Source organism: Henckelia pumila, chromosome 2 (genome assembly GCF_033568475.1).
Source record: "Henckelia pumila isolate YLH828 chromosome 2, ASM3356847v2, whole genome shotgun sequence".
Classification (NCBI taxonomy): Eukaryota; Viridiplantae; Streptophyta; class Magnoliopsida; order Lamiales; family Gesneriaceae; genus Henckelia; species Henckelia pumila.
In genome coordinates this window covers 100,678,064-100,694,111 of record NC_133121.1, presented here as the reverse complement: position 1 = coordinate 100,694,111, position 16,048 = coordinate 100,678,064, and the positions used below count along the sequence as shown (strand labels likewise).

General features: G+C 40.8%; 1 pseudogene; it reads left to right on the top strand.

The window, feature by feature from the left end:
- The first annotated feature begins 8,573 nt into the window (after nt 1-8,573).
- LOC140878024 (uncharacterized) lies at nt 8,574-13,007 on the top strand (annotated as a pseudogene).
- Nucleotides 13,008-16,048: the final 3,041 nt, after the last annotated feature.

Sequence of the window (16,048 nt, the reverse complement as noted above, 5' to 3'; positions counted from 1 at the left end):
CAGAATTTTCCCTTGTTTACGGGCTGTCCGGGTGTCTAAGTTTTTGAGTTGGTTTGGACCATTATAAAAAATGTAAATACTGGTTCTTAGAGTATTTTAAGGTGTGTTTGAAGTGCCGGTTCGAACGGGAAACCTTTTGGATTTAAATAGGATGAGTTTTGAATTTTATGGGTTAACCGCTCGAGTTGGGCCTTATGAGCGTAAACTTAAGAAAATGGGAGTAAAGCTTTAAGCCTAGGGTGCTCCCCTACACTCCAATCATCCATAAAATTTATGTTATGCTATCTTTTGAGTTTATTTTATTTACATTATTCAACGCCATTTATTTGCGTGTGTGACTTCAAAATTTGTTTAATATTCTAGTCCCGAAGTCTAGTATCAAAAGAAATGTTTGTAAATGATTAAATGTTGAAATGAGAAATTGTTGAATGAAAGAAAAAGTTAAAGAATGAAGTGAGTTGGTTGTGACTTGTATGTGCAATGTTGGGTCGGGGGATGCCCTGATTCACTTGCCAAATTACGTGTAGTACGAGGTCGAGAGACATCTCGGTTTCCCTACCAAATAGACGTATAGTACGAGGTCGGGAGCAATCTCGATTTTTCTACCAAATGGACGTGTAGTACGAGATCGGGAGAAATCTCGATTTCCCTACCAATTAAAGGGCAATGAGGGGTCCGGAGAAATCTTGACTTCCTTGCCGGCACTGTATACTATAGTCATCGATCGATCGAAATCATAGTCACAGTCGGGATCCAAATTCAATAGTAAAAGTAAAGGATAAATGTTTCATGAATGTGTTTTCCATCGCATGTTGCTATTGTTCTTACTTCGGGCATGTCTTGACTTTATTCCTTTCGCGCGAGATTCATTAGTCTATTGATAACTATTTTTGGTATTATGCATTATTTTGAACCCTTGCTGTATTATTTAAATCTTGATGGGTTTTTAGGCTCACTACTATGTTTGGTGCAGGTGAGCATTTGGATGAGGCTGCGGGGCAGGATTTCCAGGGTCCATAGGTGTTCGGAGGCACACCCTAACCGTTGCAGCTCTTTTCTTTCCGCATTTATGTCTGTAATAATTATACTGTGTCGATTGTTGTTTCCCCTTTTCGTAGCAGGATGTGTTATTCCCCGCAAATTATGTTGGCATGTAAACATTAAATAATTTTGTCCCTTCGTCTGGCGTCGGATTAGATACTGTGTTGCATGCTTATGTTTGTTGTTCACCTCGGGTTGAGGTTTATTTAAACTAATGTTTGAGACAGGTGGTTTTATTATTCAAACAAATAGGTCATGCCAAAATTTTTAAAATTTTTCGCATTTTCTTTATTTATTTAGATATTAGTAATTAGAGTCGTTTCAGGTAGCCTGCAGGTGAAGAGATGCATACAAGTGTATGAAAAGGCATTGGGACATGAGGTTAACTATGAGAAATCATCTATAACTTTATGTCCAAGTTCTTTGTCTTCGGTAATTGAGAATATTAAGAGGAATTTTGGCATGACGATAGTCCGGGGACACGATCTTTACCTTGGGCTTCCTATTTTCTATCTTTGGATTAACGTGTCTAGTTCTCAGCCTTACGGGATAGAGTGTACAAGAGGATCAATGGTTGGACATCCAAGTTGTTTTCAATCGGAGGAAAAGAAGTGCTCGTCAAGTCGGTACTTCAAGTGATCCCTATGTTTGTCATGTATTATTTTAAAATTCTTTTCCCGTATATCGTGAAATTGAGGAACAATGCGCAACATTTTGGTGGCGACAGTCGGGAGGGAAAGGAAGTACGCATTGGGCATCTTGGAAGTCGCTGTGCAAATCGAAAGCTTGGGGTGGAATGAGTTTTTGAAGTATGCTGGAATTTAACCAAGCTTTGGTGGCGAAACAGATTTGCAGGTTAATTCAATTTCCTAATTCTCTTGTGGAAAGGATTCTAAAAATGAGATATTTTAAACACGATGATGTTATGGAAGATCCAAGAGAGAATAAAACTTCATTTATATGGCAATCCATCATTTGGGGAAGAGAGATTATTGCTCAAGGACTACAATGGATGGTTGGAGATGGTAGTTCAATTCTAGCTTTCAAGGATGCTTGGATCCCTAGTCTTTGCTCGGGTAAGAGTTCAAATAATTTCAGTGAGCTTCGTGATATTAAAGTGAAGGATTTCTTTAACGTCCCACTGTATCAAGACGAATCTTTTCAGCGTGTTTATGTCCTTACTCACATGGACCATGTGAAACTTCCCAGGGGTCACCTGTAGTGACCCTCTCCGTGATCACCTACTAATCAAGAGCTTAAGTATGCATTTAACTTAATCAAGCAATAATCAGAAATTAATCAGCGGAACATCATAACCATAAACAAGTTACAATCCCAAGGAAAGGAATCTGTAAATACTTGGTTATACAACCATATCGAAAGTGTATAAAGCTGAATACACTAATACTGAAAGTCTAGTCAGAACACAAACATCTGCAAATGCTGCCAACCTGCAGTCTAAGCTCTCCTGGAACCACCCGCATTGTAGTAACCCAGATTCAATTTTAAGATAATGATATGTTAAACATGATTAAGGGTTAGTAATTAACCAATTCCTGGGATTAATCGGACTTCAGAATTACCTGATGGATCGCTACATATAAAGGTAGTAGCCAAGTTCCACCTTACATGCTATGATATGGCATATAATTTTAAAAATGGCAAAACATGATTAAGGAGTCCTTATTTGGAGAAAATAAGTGGAAAATCAGCTCCGGAATGTCCAAAAATAGTACGAAGGGTCCCGGGGGTCTCGGACAGTTCGGAGGCACCGAAATAAGTTCGGACCATCCGAACTCAGTTACCAAGTTCGGACCATCCGAACCCAGCTCAGAGGATCTGAACCCAGCTCTTAGGAGGCTCCGAACCTAGTCAAGTTCGGAGGCTCCGAACCCAGTTCGGAGGCTCCGAACTCCCTCAGACAGCAATGCTAGATGACTAATCCACGATTTTCAACAAGTGTCGAGCATGCAGGTCCGGAGGGTCCGAACTCCGGCAGATTTTGCCTATAAATAGGGCTTTTCGGAGTCATAATTTGATACGAATTCCCAAGTTTCCTTCTTCAATTATATAGTGTGAGTTATATACTTGAGGGCCTTATCGGTTCTTATATACGTTTCGAAATAACCAAGGTGTTATTATAGTCATCCGGGACTAGCGACTCCAAAGGACTTACTACGGACGAAGGTGTATTCCGGGAATATATTTAAGTTTTGGGAGTACTTATTAGCTTAGTTAAGGCTTATAAAACTTGTGTAGTGATACAGTGAACTTTTGAATATAGTCTTGGAACCTAGGATCCTACTAGACTTGAACTAGCCTAGAGGTACTTACACATTGACTGAGATTGCCAGCGAGTATACATGTTTATATGTTACATTTATTTGGCATTATTATGTGGCATGATGTATGTTTTACCGCTTTCTATACTCATATATCATGTGCACATACACGTTGAGCCTATACCTTGATATACCTGATTATAGAGCCGCTCAGCTCTATACTCGATAGTCTGTTACTGAGAGTACCGCGACGGCGGGGACATGTATGTCTGACTACTCTGGTGTACTATACGAGTGTGGTTGCACCCAAAGGTTGATCCATGCAGTGGCAGCACTCATGTGGCACCGTTACTGAGCATGACTTTTCAGATGACCCTTTACCAATCATCATGTTGCATGCATCATATATATAAGTTTACTCATGTTTATGTACTGGGCGTTAGCGCTCAAGTCCTAGTTATTATCTTGGATACCCTATTCCACGGGGCAGGTCGCAGGTCGCAGGATGGACGGAGCCGGTAGCTCGAGGCAGGACTAGGGAGCCGGAGCTTTTCAGGGGATTTTATATAACATGATTTGTTTAGCTGTATAAATGTTTTAGACAGTTTATTTTAAAGCTTTTCGATATGGTTGTATCACTACAGTATTAAGCCTGGACTTGTTTTACTAAGTTGGTATGTAAATTATAGATTATGTTTTCGCACGTTTTACTCTGTTAAGCATTTTGTTGTATTAAGTTTAATGCTTGCTATTAGATGCCAGTTAGTAGGTGATTCTATGCAGGGTCTCTACACGCATCATCCAAACGCAAACCTGCCCCATGGAAAAGAATGTCTCAAAAATAGTACGAGGACGTGAGCATAAAACGCTCAGCACGAGAGTATGAGTATACAAATATTATATGTGCATGTATGCAAGTGTACGGGTACCAAGACACAAGGTCAAGAAATCAAGCTCACAAGCCGGGCCCAAGGTATACAGCACACTGCGTCGTCGTATCAGGAGGTGGCTCCTATACCCAGTGGATAATTTTGACCTGATACTAGTACAAGTATCCAACCATAATGGTGACCTGACACAAGACTTACGTATCCAACCATCCACAACTCGTAGGATGAGCGCCCTACTACAAGATATCTCAAAGATACAGGATCAAGATGCTCATGTATGCAATATACTGTCATGACATGCTATACAAATAAATTCATATAAAACCTGCAACCACATAATACATGCATACTCAGTCTGGATATCTCGAATAGTACTTTCGTACCTTAATCACTAGGCAAGCTAAACCATCTCTAAGTCCTCGCCTATAGTCCGCACTACAATGAAAAATAATCATGCATCATAATCTTATCTTAAAAGTCTTAACTAAGTTATTACATACTCCCTAACTATTTATAGGGAACTTAGGAATACCTCTGTCCATCGTCGGCCTTTTGATGACGATTGCCCTAGAACTTGGGCACCACTTCGCTACGACTTCGGAGCACCTTGCCAAATCCCGGACCAAGCCTAGGAAGGCTGGAAATCGATCCAAACACTCAAGAAATGAGAGAAAGCTTGTGATTTTGGTGCAAAATTTTGAATCTCGGAACCCATATTTATAGGCGTAGATCGGACGCTCCGATCTGGGGATCGGATGCTCCGATCTCTGCATGCAGACCACGTCACTGCATGCATAGTTCGGATGCTCCAAAATCCCCTTTGGACGCTCCGAACTCTTGCGTGTCCGATCAGTGTTGACACCTCATTAGCTGCATGGCCTGACTGAGTTCGGACGCTCTGATTATGGTTCAGACGCTTCGAACTCAACGTAGACTCCGAACTCGGGTTTGGACCTTCCGAACTGTCCTTAGCCAAAATCCATAATTTTTCCAATTAAAGCCAAATTAAGTCTCTAATCCATGCTTGACCATTTTTATTCACTTAATCTTATAAAATGGAACCGGGCTACTACATCACCCATCCTAAAATTGTCTCAAGTCATGCACGCTTAACTTTGAAGTTCTTATGTAATGAGCTCCCGAAAAGAAGATGCACCTTCTTGATATGAGTTGTACATATCAAATATTTTGTACCTCTCATTCCGATGTGAGATCGGTTCATTCATGTCACCCGTCGCCCATTCTTTTTGGTGGGCTTTCCATCTTTCAGGTATTAACCACCTATATTGCGGACCATGTATCGCACTAAGACTTTTTGGCTCCGGGTGTCACAATTTCATCGACACAAATGTGGGCTGGAATAAAGAGACTCTAATGGCCTCTTTCCCGGTGCATGAGGTGGAGGAGATCATGAATATTATTCTTAATCCTTATGGAGGGGAGGACAGAAGATATTGAAAATGGGATAACAAATATAAATACTCGGTGAAAACAGGGTATCAAATTTAGATGGGACTGTTTGAGTCGCATCCAGAAACATCTTCGAGCCGAGGATGTAAAACCCGATACTTGGCCCCCAAGTTATTTATCAGCAATGAATAACTCTCTACATGGAAACAAACATCTTACCTTCTCGTGAATGCTCGGTAATATCAGAAATTTTGGACACAAATCGTGTATTGGCAGCAACCGAATCAAAGCTTATGGAAACAAAATTTTCTCTCCCTCAAGACTCGGAATTAAGGCCAAAAGTGAGCCTCCTATTTAAGTGCAAGAACAGACTCTCTTCAGCACTTTTTCTCTCGGCTATACACCTCCCGAAACCTCCCACAGTCTCTCAAAAATTTTACCCGCGGCTGAAAGTTCTCGAGCCATAGTGTCTGAATAGTTTCACATCGAGACTGCTCGAAGTCGAACGCCGTAGTCGCTGGAAATTCGAACGTCATAGCTGCTGAATTTTCAAGGTTCTACCGCTGCCGAAGTTGATACACATCTGGAACAACTCGAGTCGGAAGGTGATTCTCTTCTCTGCCCAGTTTCGAAAATGGTGGCTCAATATTTTTGCTGATTCTCTCCTTGTTTTCGAAGGGTAAGACTAAGGTTTTAGGAGAAGGAAACTGCTCAAGTTTTGTCCGATCTTATTTGGCCAGTCTCGATTCAAGGTGAGTCACCAAACTTTCAAAAGTTTCGAGAAGATAGTGGTTGTGTTTGGTGCAAAGATGTGGACCAATTCTTTTACCCCACTCACACGTGATTTTTGATTAGGAAATTGGGAGGATTTATTATTAAGAATTTGGTCCACTAGCCTGCCAATTCCCGAAGAAGCAAATCGGAAATTTCAAGTTTCGATGTTGAAGTTTTTCGCCCAAAGCTTCGCATATAATACAGTATTTGATCTCGCAAATTATAACTGTAAGTGGGCTTATGCTTTAAAATTATATGTATGATTTAAAATTCGATCGCTCATGTTAATCGTTGGAATTTTGCTATTTAATATTGTTCATGATAATGCTTTGCTGAAAAAAAATGTTTTGACACTGTTATGAATCGAATTAGGAGTGGAAAGGGAATTTCCGAACCATGTTATGTTATGGCCCTGATACGGTGGGTATAATAACCATTCTATGACCTCACCCCTTAGAGGGATTACATATAGGGGACTGATCAATTAGCCACGAATAATGAGAAAAATTTCAGTGTCTTGTCAAAGATTATGTTATGTCATGTCAAATATGTTATGATGTTATTTATGCTACGCTATGTTGAGACATAATATGAAATATTTATGATTTAAATTAATTCATGAGTTTTTGAAATAAATATATATGTATATATTTTGGTATGATCGATCGGCCCCCACTTGCTGAGTGTTTCCCAAAACACTCACCCCTTACTTTTCCCTCCTAGATGAAGATGATGATGATGTAGAAGTTCGTGAACAAGATATGTTTTGGGGATGGTGATAGATGATCAATAAGACTAAATTTCGTTATTTTTATTATTGGGATTTTTGCTTTAATATTTTGTTATTAAGTTTTTAGACGCTTCCGCATTGGTTTTGTTATTGTTGGATTTATCGAGTTGTAAAGACAATATTTTAAAGTTTATTTATGATAATAGACTAGTTTGGTTTATACTGTACTACGAGGCTAGTTGTTTATAATTTGTGTGAATTTGAAACAACGCCGGTGGCACATCTCGGTCTTGGGGCGTGACATTTTAGTGGTATCAGAGCCGCCAGGTTCATAAATCCGGATGAGATTTCGTACCGAAAAATTTGACGTTGTCAAATTTTGACCAAAGCCCTGCGTATCCTGACCCGAAACAATCTTCTGAGTTAAACTCATACTTTGTATGACTAATGACGCTTTTAGCCCGAATCCCATCGTTTAAGCCTTCGAAATTGCGTTTTTGCCGTTTTAGAAAAGTTTTCGGACGCTTATAACTTCACCTAGAAAATTCAAAATCCAATTCCGCGAATTGTCCCACGACACCCTCGACTTGTAGTTTCTGCCCATAAAGAAATCTCAAAATTTTCCATTTTTGGAAATATTTCCCGAAAATCTTGTCCTATATCAATTCTGTCTGAAGTATTCATCAATGTGAAGTCTGACCTGAATCCATTCCTCTTTATTCTAGGAAGATGGCTCGCACCAAAGTCACGGCTCGCAAAAATGTTGTTCGAAGCAAGGATCAAGTTATCGAGTCATTGAGGACTTCACTATATGTGGAGCAATACGAGAAAGAGGAGATAACGGAAGATATGAAGAAGCTAAAGGCAAACAAGAGTGAGATGGAGGAGCATCGGGACCACCTCGAAGCCGACGTCGAAAGACTTGCATATTATCTTGATAAGGAAGAGAAGGAACATGAGGAGACGAAGAAGAAGTTGGAGTCGTCCCTAGCTACCATCACATTTCTCGAGGACCTGCGCAACCAAAGAATGATGGAAATGTTAGAACTCCAACACCAAGTGCAAGTGTTGCAAAATGCTGTGCAAGGTCGTGATGAAGTGAACGCAGCCCTGCTCGAGCATATCAATCACCTACAACAAGTAGACATGGTGGCAGAAGAGAACCCCGAAGATGTTCCGGCAGAAGATGAAGCCTCAGGCGACGGAGAGATTATAGATTAGGCTACCTCTTAGCTTAGTCCTTTTATTCAGCATTGTTTTGATTCAGCATGATTTTGGATATTTTGAGACATAGTTCATCCTTTTGTTTACCTTCATGACATTTTGGGAATCAATAAAATAATTGTTATCCTTTTGATTAATTATTGATTCGTTTATTCTGCTATTTCCTTTCTTCTTAAAGTATCGTGTTTCGACAAACTCTTAGAACTTCTTTTACTATAAGAAATGGCCGGAGAACTTCCAAAAACACGCAACAACAACCGTGGGGATAATACGAATCCACCACCAGGTATCAGTCTTAGCAGAGAGGACCTTGCAGCTATCGCAGCAATAGTGGCGATGACCCTCCAAGGGATGGGAAATACAAATGGCAATGGCAATCCGCCACCTCCCCCACCTGCTCAGAATGGAGTTAAATTCCATTATGAATCGCTCCGTAAGAACCGAACTGAAATGTTTAAGGGAGATGCTGACCCAGAGGTGGGACAAAATTGGATGAAGAAGATGGAGGACCAACTACGTTTACTTGAAGTCCCTGAAGAACTTAAAGTGGAGGTAACAATTCCTTTTTTGGAGGACAAAGCAAGGAAATGGTGGGAAGCTGCTATGTTGGCTGCGGGACCAATCACATGGCAACAGTTCAATACTGCATTTTTGAAGCAGTACTTCCCAGCTGAGGTTCGTATACAGAAGCTGAGCGAATTTGAAAACCTCATGCAATCTTCATATATGTCAGTTGTGGAGTACACCTCTAAGTTCAATGAGCTCGGATCTTATGCCCCTACCATTATGGGAGATGATGATCTAAAGCTACACCGTTTCAAAAAGGGTTTGAATAGCCGAATCCAATCGGCGTTAGCAGTTTTTCAGCCTGCCAACTTTGCAGACTTGATGGGAGCAGCTATCCGAGCTGAATCGGATATCAAGCGTCGGGAAGACGACTTCAAGAACAAACGACCTCTGTCTGGTCAATCTTCTGCAATCGGGCCAAAACCCAAGCGCCCAAACCAAACTGGTGGACCATCCAAGGGAACTTACTCTGCTCCAAGTCGACCACTGATCAAACCGTGTCCTACCTGCAACTTCCGTCACGAAGGGGAATGTCATCGAAAAACTGGCGCCTGTTTCAATTGTGGGAAGTTGGGGCACCGAATGACTGATTGTCCTGAACCAGTGAAGCCAAGGACCGGGCCAAATACTAGTACTGCGCAGGCCCAACCTAAAGAGACAAAGCCCAATGCCCGTGTGTTTTCTATCACACAAGAAGAGGCTGATGACGCGAATAAAGTCATGGCAGGTACCATTTTAATCAATACCAAGCCTGCATATGTTTTATTTGATTGTGGTGCCACTCATTCGTTTATATCTAAGAGATACACTAAAAAGATAGGGCTTATCTCTGAGAATCTAACTGAACCACTGAGAGTAGCAACCCCTACTAACAAGATAATTAAGACACTCAAGATACATAGAACTTGTAAGATGTGTGTCTGTGAACAAATCTTTGATGCTGATTTGGTTGAACTCAACATGGTAGAATTTGATGTTATCCTTGGGATGGATTGGTTGTCTAGAAATCATGCAGTGGTTAACTGTCGGGATAAGAATGTTAAACTTCGAACCCCAAACCTCGAAGAAATTACATTTCAAGGAAAGACCAAGACGCGAAAACCCCTCTTGTCAGCCTCCCAAGCATGGAAGGCGATAAAAGGTCGCGAAGAAGTTTACCTAGCTATTGTGAGCGAGGTAAAAGAAGAGCCAGAGCTCAAACTAGAAGATCTTCTGATTGTACGAGAGTTTCCGCATGTCTTTCCAGAGGAACTACCCGGAATGGTTTCAGACCGAGAGATTGAATTTGAGATTCAGCTAGAACCTGGAGCTGCTCCGATTTCAAAAGCTCCTTACCGAATGGCACCAGCGGAACTCAAGGAATTGAAAGAGCAACTACAAGAGCTGCTGGACAAGAAGCAAATTAGACCGAGTGCATCCCCGTGGGGAGCCCCAGTCTTATTTGTCAAGAAAAAGGATGGAAACATGAGAATGTGTATAGATTACAGAGAGCTCAATAAGATCACAATCAAGAACAAGTATCCTCTTCCAAGGATAGATGACTTGTTCGATCAACTTAAAGGAGCTACTGTTTTCTCCAAACTAGATCTGCGGTCGGGCTATCACCAGTTGAAGGTCAAGACATAAGATATTCCAAAGACGACTTTTCGAACAAGATATGGGCACTACGAATTTTTAGTAATGCCGTTCGGCTTGACAAATGCCCCTGCAGCATTTATGGACCTCATGAACTGAGTTTTCAAAAAGTTTCTTGATAGGTTCGTTGTGGTTTTTATTGATGATATCCTCGTATACTCACCTAGTGAAGAGGATCACAAAGAACATCTCCGTATTACACTGCAAACCTTAAGGGAGAATAAACTCTATGCCAAATTCAAGAAGTGTGAATTTTGGTTGAGAAGCGTGGCATTCTTGGGACACATTATCTCAGCAGCTGGAGTCTCGGTGGATCCCAAGAAAGTTGAAGCAATAACAGACTGGCCCAGACCCAAGTCAGTGACTGAAATTCGAAGCTTCCTAGAGTTGGCTGGCTATTATCGAAAATTTGTTGAAGGATTTTCCTCAATAGCTATACCTCTTACGAAACTCACCCAAAAGAACGTAAAGTTCGATTGGAACAAGGACTGTGAAAAGAGTTTCAGAGTCCTGAAGGAAAGGTTAGCATCTACACCAGTACTAGTGCTACCCGAAGAAGGAAAAGACTTTGCAATTTATAGTGGTGCATCAAAGGAAGGTTTGGGATGCGTGCTAATGCAAGAAGGGAGAGTGATCGCCTACGCATCTAGACAGCTGAAACCTCATGAGCAAAACTACCCCACTCATGATCTTGAGTTAGCAGCAGTGGTGTTCGCACTGAAAATTTGGAGACATTACCTCTACGGTGCCAAGTGTGAAATTTTCACTGATCACCAAAGTCTCAAGTATTTATTCACGCAAAAGGAGCTGAATATGAGACAAAGAAGATGGATAGAACTCTTAAAAGATTACGATCTCATCATAAGCTACCATCCAGGTAAGGCCAATAAAGTGGCCGACGCCTTAAGTCGAAAGAACATGAGCAAGAATATTCTAGCCTCATTAACGGCACAACCTTGTCTTCGTGAAACAGTCAAGTTGAGCCAAGACCTAGATCCGTCGTTGGCTAAGTTCAAGGAGCAAATCAAGGAGGGTAAGTTACCAGACTTTCAAGTGGATGATAAAGGAATCCTATGGATGAAAGGATGTTTATGGGTATCGGACGTCAATGATCTTCGGAATAAAGTCATGTCTGAAGCACACAAGTCAAAGTTTTCAGTACATCCGGGGAGTACAAATATGTATAGAGATCTAAAAGGGAATTTTTGGTGGAATGGAATGAAGAAGGATGTCGCAGAATTCGTCTCTAAGTATCAGGTATGCCAACAGGTTAAAGCAGAACATCAGCGACCTGGAGGTCTACTCCAACCATTAAAAATCCCGGAATGGAAATGGGAGCACATTTCCATGGATTTTGTAGTGGGACTCCCTGAATCAAAGCAGAGGCATGATGGTATTTGGGTGATCGTAGATAGACTCACAAAATCTGCGCATTTCCTACCGGTACGCATGAAATATAGTTTGGACAAATTAGCTACGCTATATATGGATAATATAGTATGGCTACATGGGGTTCCAGTCAGTATCTTGTCTGACAGAGATCCAAGATTTGTATCGCGCTTTTGGAAGAGCTTTCAGCAAGCTATGGGGAGTAAAGTCACACTCAGTACGGCTTATCACCCTCAAACTGATGGCCAAACTGAGAGGACAATCCAAACCCTTGAAGATATGCTGCGGGCATGTGCCCTGGATTTCAACAACAATTGGAGCGAACATTTACCTTTAATTGAGTTTGCTTACAACAACAGCTACCATAGCAGCATTGGAATGGCTCCGTATGAAGCACTGTATGGGATAAAATGTCGTTCTCTCCTCTATTGGGATGAAGTCGGAGAGAAGGCTGTTATCGGACCCGAAATTATTCAAGAGACAGTGGGAAAGGTTGCAATAATCAAGGAGAAACTTAAAGCTGCACAAGATCGCCAGAAAAGTTGGGCGGACTTAAAAAGGAGACCTTTGGAATTTGAAGTAGGCGAAAAGGCTTACGTCAAACTTTCACCTATGAAAGGAGTCGTGAGATTTTGCAAAGCTGGAAAATTGAACCCAAGATATGTGGGACCATTTGAGATCCTCGACAAAGTGGGAACATTGGATTATCGACTAGCTCTACCACCTGCTATGTCAAGGGTTCACAATGTGTTTCATGTTTCACAGCTAAGAAAGTATGTTCCAAACCCAAGTCATATTTTGGAAGAAGAGCCACTAGTGACTGATGGAAATCTGAATGAAGAGCTGAAATATGAAGAAGTCCCTATTCGAATAGTGGATACCATGGACAAAGTCCTTAGGCGAAGTACAATTCCTTATGTCAAAGTACAATGGTCAAATCACACTAAAAGAGAAGCTACTTGGGAGTTGAAAGAAAAGATGCAGGAGAAGTATCCCTATTTATTTGAAGAACGAGATAACTCAAGTTTCGAGGACAAAACTTCTCATAAGGAGGGAGGGATGTAAAACCCGATACTTGGCCCCCAAGTTATTTATCAGCAATGAATAACTCTCTACATGGAAACAAACATCTTACCTTCTCGTGAATGCTCGGTAATATCAGAAATTTTGGACACAAATCGTGTATTGGCAGCAACCGAATCAAAGCTTATGGAAACAAAATTTTCTCTCCCTCAAGACTCGGGATTAAGGCCAAAAGTGAGCCTCCTATTTAAGTGCAAGAACAGACTCTCTTCAGCACTTTTTCTCTCGGCTATACACCTCCCGAAACCTCCCACAGTCTCTCAAAAATTTTACCCGCGGCTGAAAGTTCTCGAGCCATAGTGTCTGAACAGTTTCACATCGAGACTACTCGAAGTCGAACGCCGTAGTCGCTGGAAATTCGAACGTCATAGCTGCTGAATTTTCAAGGTTCTACCGCTGCCGAAGTTGATACACATCTGGAACAACTCGAGTCGGTAAGGTGATTCTCTTCTCTGCCCAGTTTCGAAAATGGTGGCTCAATATTTTTGCTGATTCTCTCCTTGTTTTCGAAGGGTAAGACTAAGGTTTTAGGAGAAGGAAACTGCTCAAGTTTTGTCCGATCTTATTTGGCCAGTCTCGATTCAAGGTGAGTCACCAAACTTTCAAAAGTTTCGAGAAGATAGTGGTTGTGTTTGGTGCAAAGATGTGGACCAATTCTTTTACCCCACTCACACGTGATTTTTGATTAGGAAATTGGGAGGATTTATTATTAAGAATTTGGTCCACTAGCCTGCCAATTCCCGAAGAAGCAAATCGGAAATTTCAAGTTTCGCTGTTGAAGTTTTTCGCCCAAAGCTTCGCATATAATACAGTATTTGATCTCGCAAATTATAACTGTATGTGGGCTTATGCTTTAAAATTATATGTATGATTTAAAATTCGATCGCTCATGTTAATCGTTGGAATTTTGCTATTTAATATTGTTCATGATAATGCTTTGCTGAAAAAAATGTTTTGACACTGTTATGAATCGAATTAGGAGTGGAAAGGGAATTTCCGAACCATGTTATGTTATGGCCCTGATACGGTGGGTATAATAACCGTTCTATGACCTCACCCCTTAGAGGGATTACATATAGGGGACTGATCAATTAGCCACGAATAATGAGAAAAATTTCAGTGTCTTGTAAAAGATTATGTTATGTCATGTCAAATATGTTATGATGTTATTTATGCTACGCTATGTTGAGACATGATATGAAATGTTTATGATTAAATTAATTCATGAGTTTTTGAAATAAATATATATATGTATATATTTTGGTATGATCGATCGGCCCCCACTTGCTGAGTGTTTCCCAAAACACTCACCCCTTACTTTTTCCTCCCAGATGAAGATGATGATGATGTAGAATGTAGCACCCACTATTTTTAGTACGTAAATTCGCATGCATAATTAGGGATTTTATTTATTTAGAATTTTATATTATGGGTTAAATAATTATGTAAAATTATTCGTGCATGTTTTAAGTTATTTTTAAGCATTTAACCCATAATTAGAGATTTTTCATGATTTATGGAAATTTAGTTATTTTATCGCGTAGACGGGACCGTGGACGGACGAGATGACAACTTTCTACCCAAATTATTTTTATGAGTCTTTTTAGAGCCCAAAAATATTATTTTGAGTTTTATTTCCTCAAAATTTTCAGTATTTGATTTTATATAATTGTAGGAGTCCTATTTATCCAAATTTAGCCCAAAATATTGATTTTTAATTACCTTTAAAATTCCCTAAAATTTATATTTCGGGATTTTAAATTAGTTATCAGATTTTAACTTATTATTTAGAGTTTTTAAGTTATATATTTTATATTTAAAACCCTTATTAATATTTTAATTATCCAAAACCTTGTTTTAATTAAATTACACCCTAAATCTACCCAAACCCACGTCTTCAAGCCTTCAGCCGCCACCCCCTCCCTTGTTCTTCACCTCCTTCATCGTGCCAGCCCAGAAAACTCCATAGGAGATCGAGTTTAAGCTTCCAAGGTGGTTGATCATCGTTCCGTCGTCCCGGAATCGTCATCTACGCCTACTTCTCTTCAATCTTCGGTGCTAGGCATGTTTCTTTTCGTTTTTATTGTGTCATATCAGTGTTTATGCGTGTGTGTGTGTAAGCATCAGTTTTATTCAAGAATTTTCAGAAAAATCGAGATTTGGTTGGATGTATGCGCCTTGTTCATGTATTTGTTGAATCATGCTCACGTTTAATTGCCATGGGTGCATCCAGCTGCTGTCCAAGGGTTCCTAGACTGTGTGAGGGTGGTCTGGACTCGAGTGGTTCGAGCCCAGGTAAGGGCTGGTGCAAGATCGGGTCCCTTTTGTGCGCAGTTTAGGGTTCAGAGGAAGGGGTGATCGGCTTGATGGCTGGGGCTGCATGGGGCTGGGGTTGTGGTCAGGTTAGGACCGCCCAGACGTGGGCTAAGTCTGGGCGGCGAAGCTCCGGCCAGGGGCGGCCGGAGCAGGCCGTGGCTGCTGCTCGCGGCCGAGGGCTATACAAGAGAGAGGGATCGGGTTTTAGGGTTTAGAGTGGATCCGGGTCGGGTTGTTGGGTCCGGGTCGGGTCTGGAAAGTCATGGGTTATGTTAGTTGGGTCCGGGTCCGGGTTAAGTGAGTCGGGCTCGGGTATTTTTATTTTTAAGTTTTAAGTTTAATTAAGTGTTAAATGAGCCTAATTAAATCCAAAAATTTAATTGGGTTTCATTTAATTATTTGGGTTGAATTTAATTTTTATTGGGCTTAATTAAATTAAATTAAGTTAGCCCGATAATTTTTATGGGCTTGGGAGCCCATGGAAGTTATTGGGTCAGTCTTTGGGCTTTTGGGCCCATTGGGCCAGATTAAGTTGTTATTGGGCCAAGTATGTGCTAATGGGCTTTAATTGATTTATTGGGCTTAGAAATGTGTTAATGGGCTTAAGTATGTTAATGGGCCAGTCTCAGTGTTAATGGGCCAAAATTTAAGAAAATGGGCTTGAGGGTGAGGGCCAGCAGTTCAGTACAAACCATGAGAAATTGCAT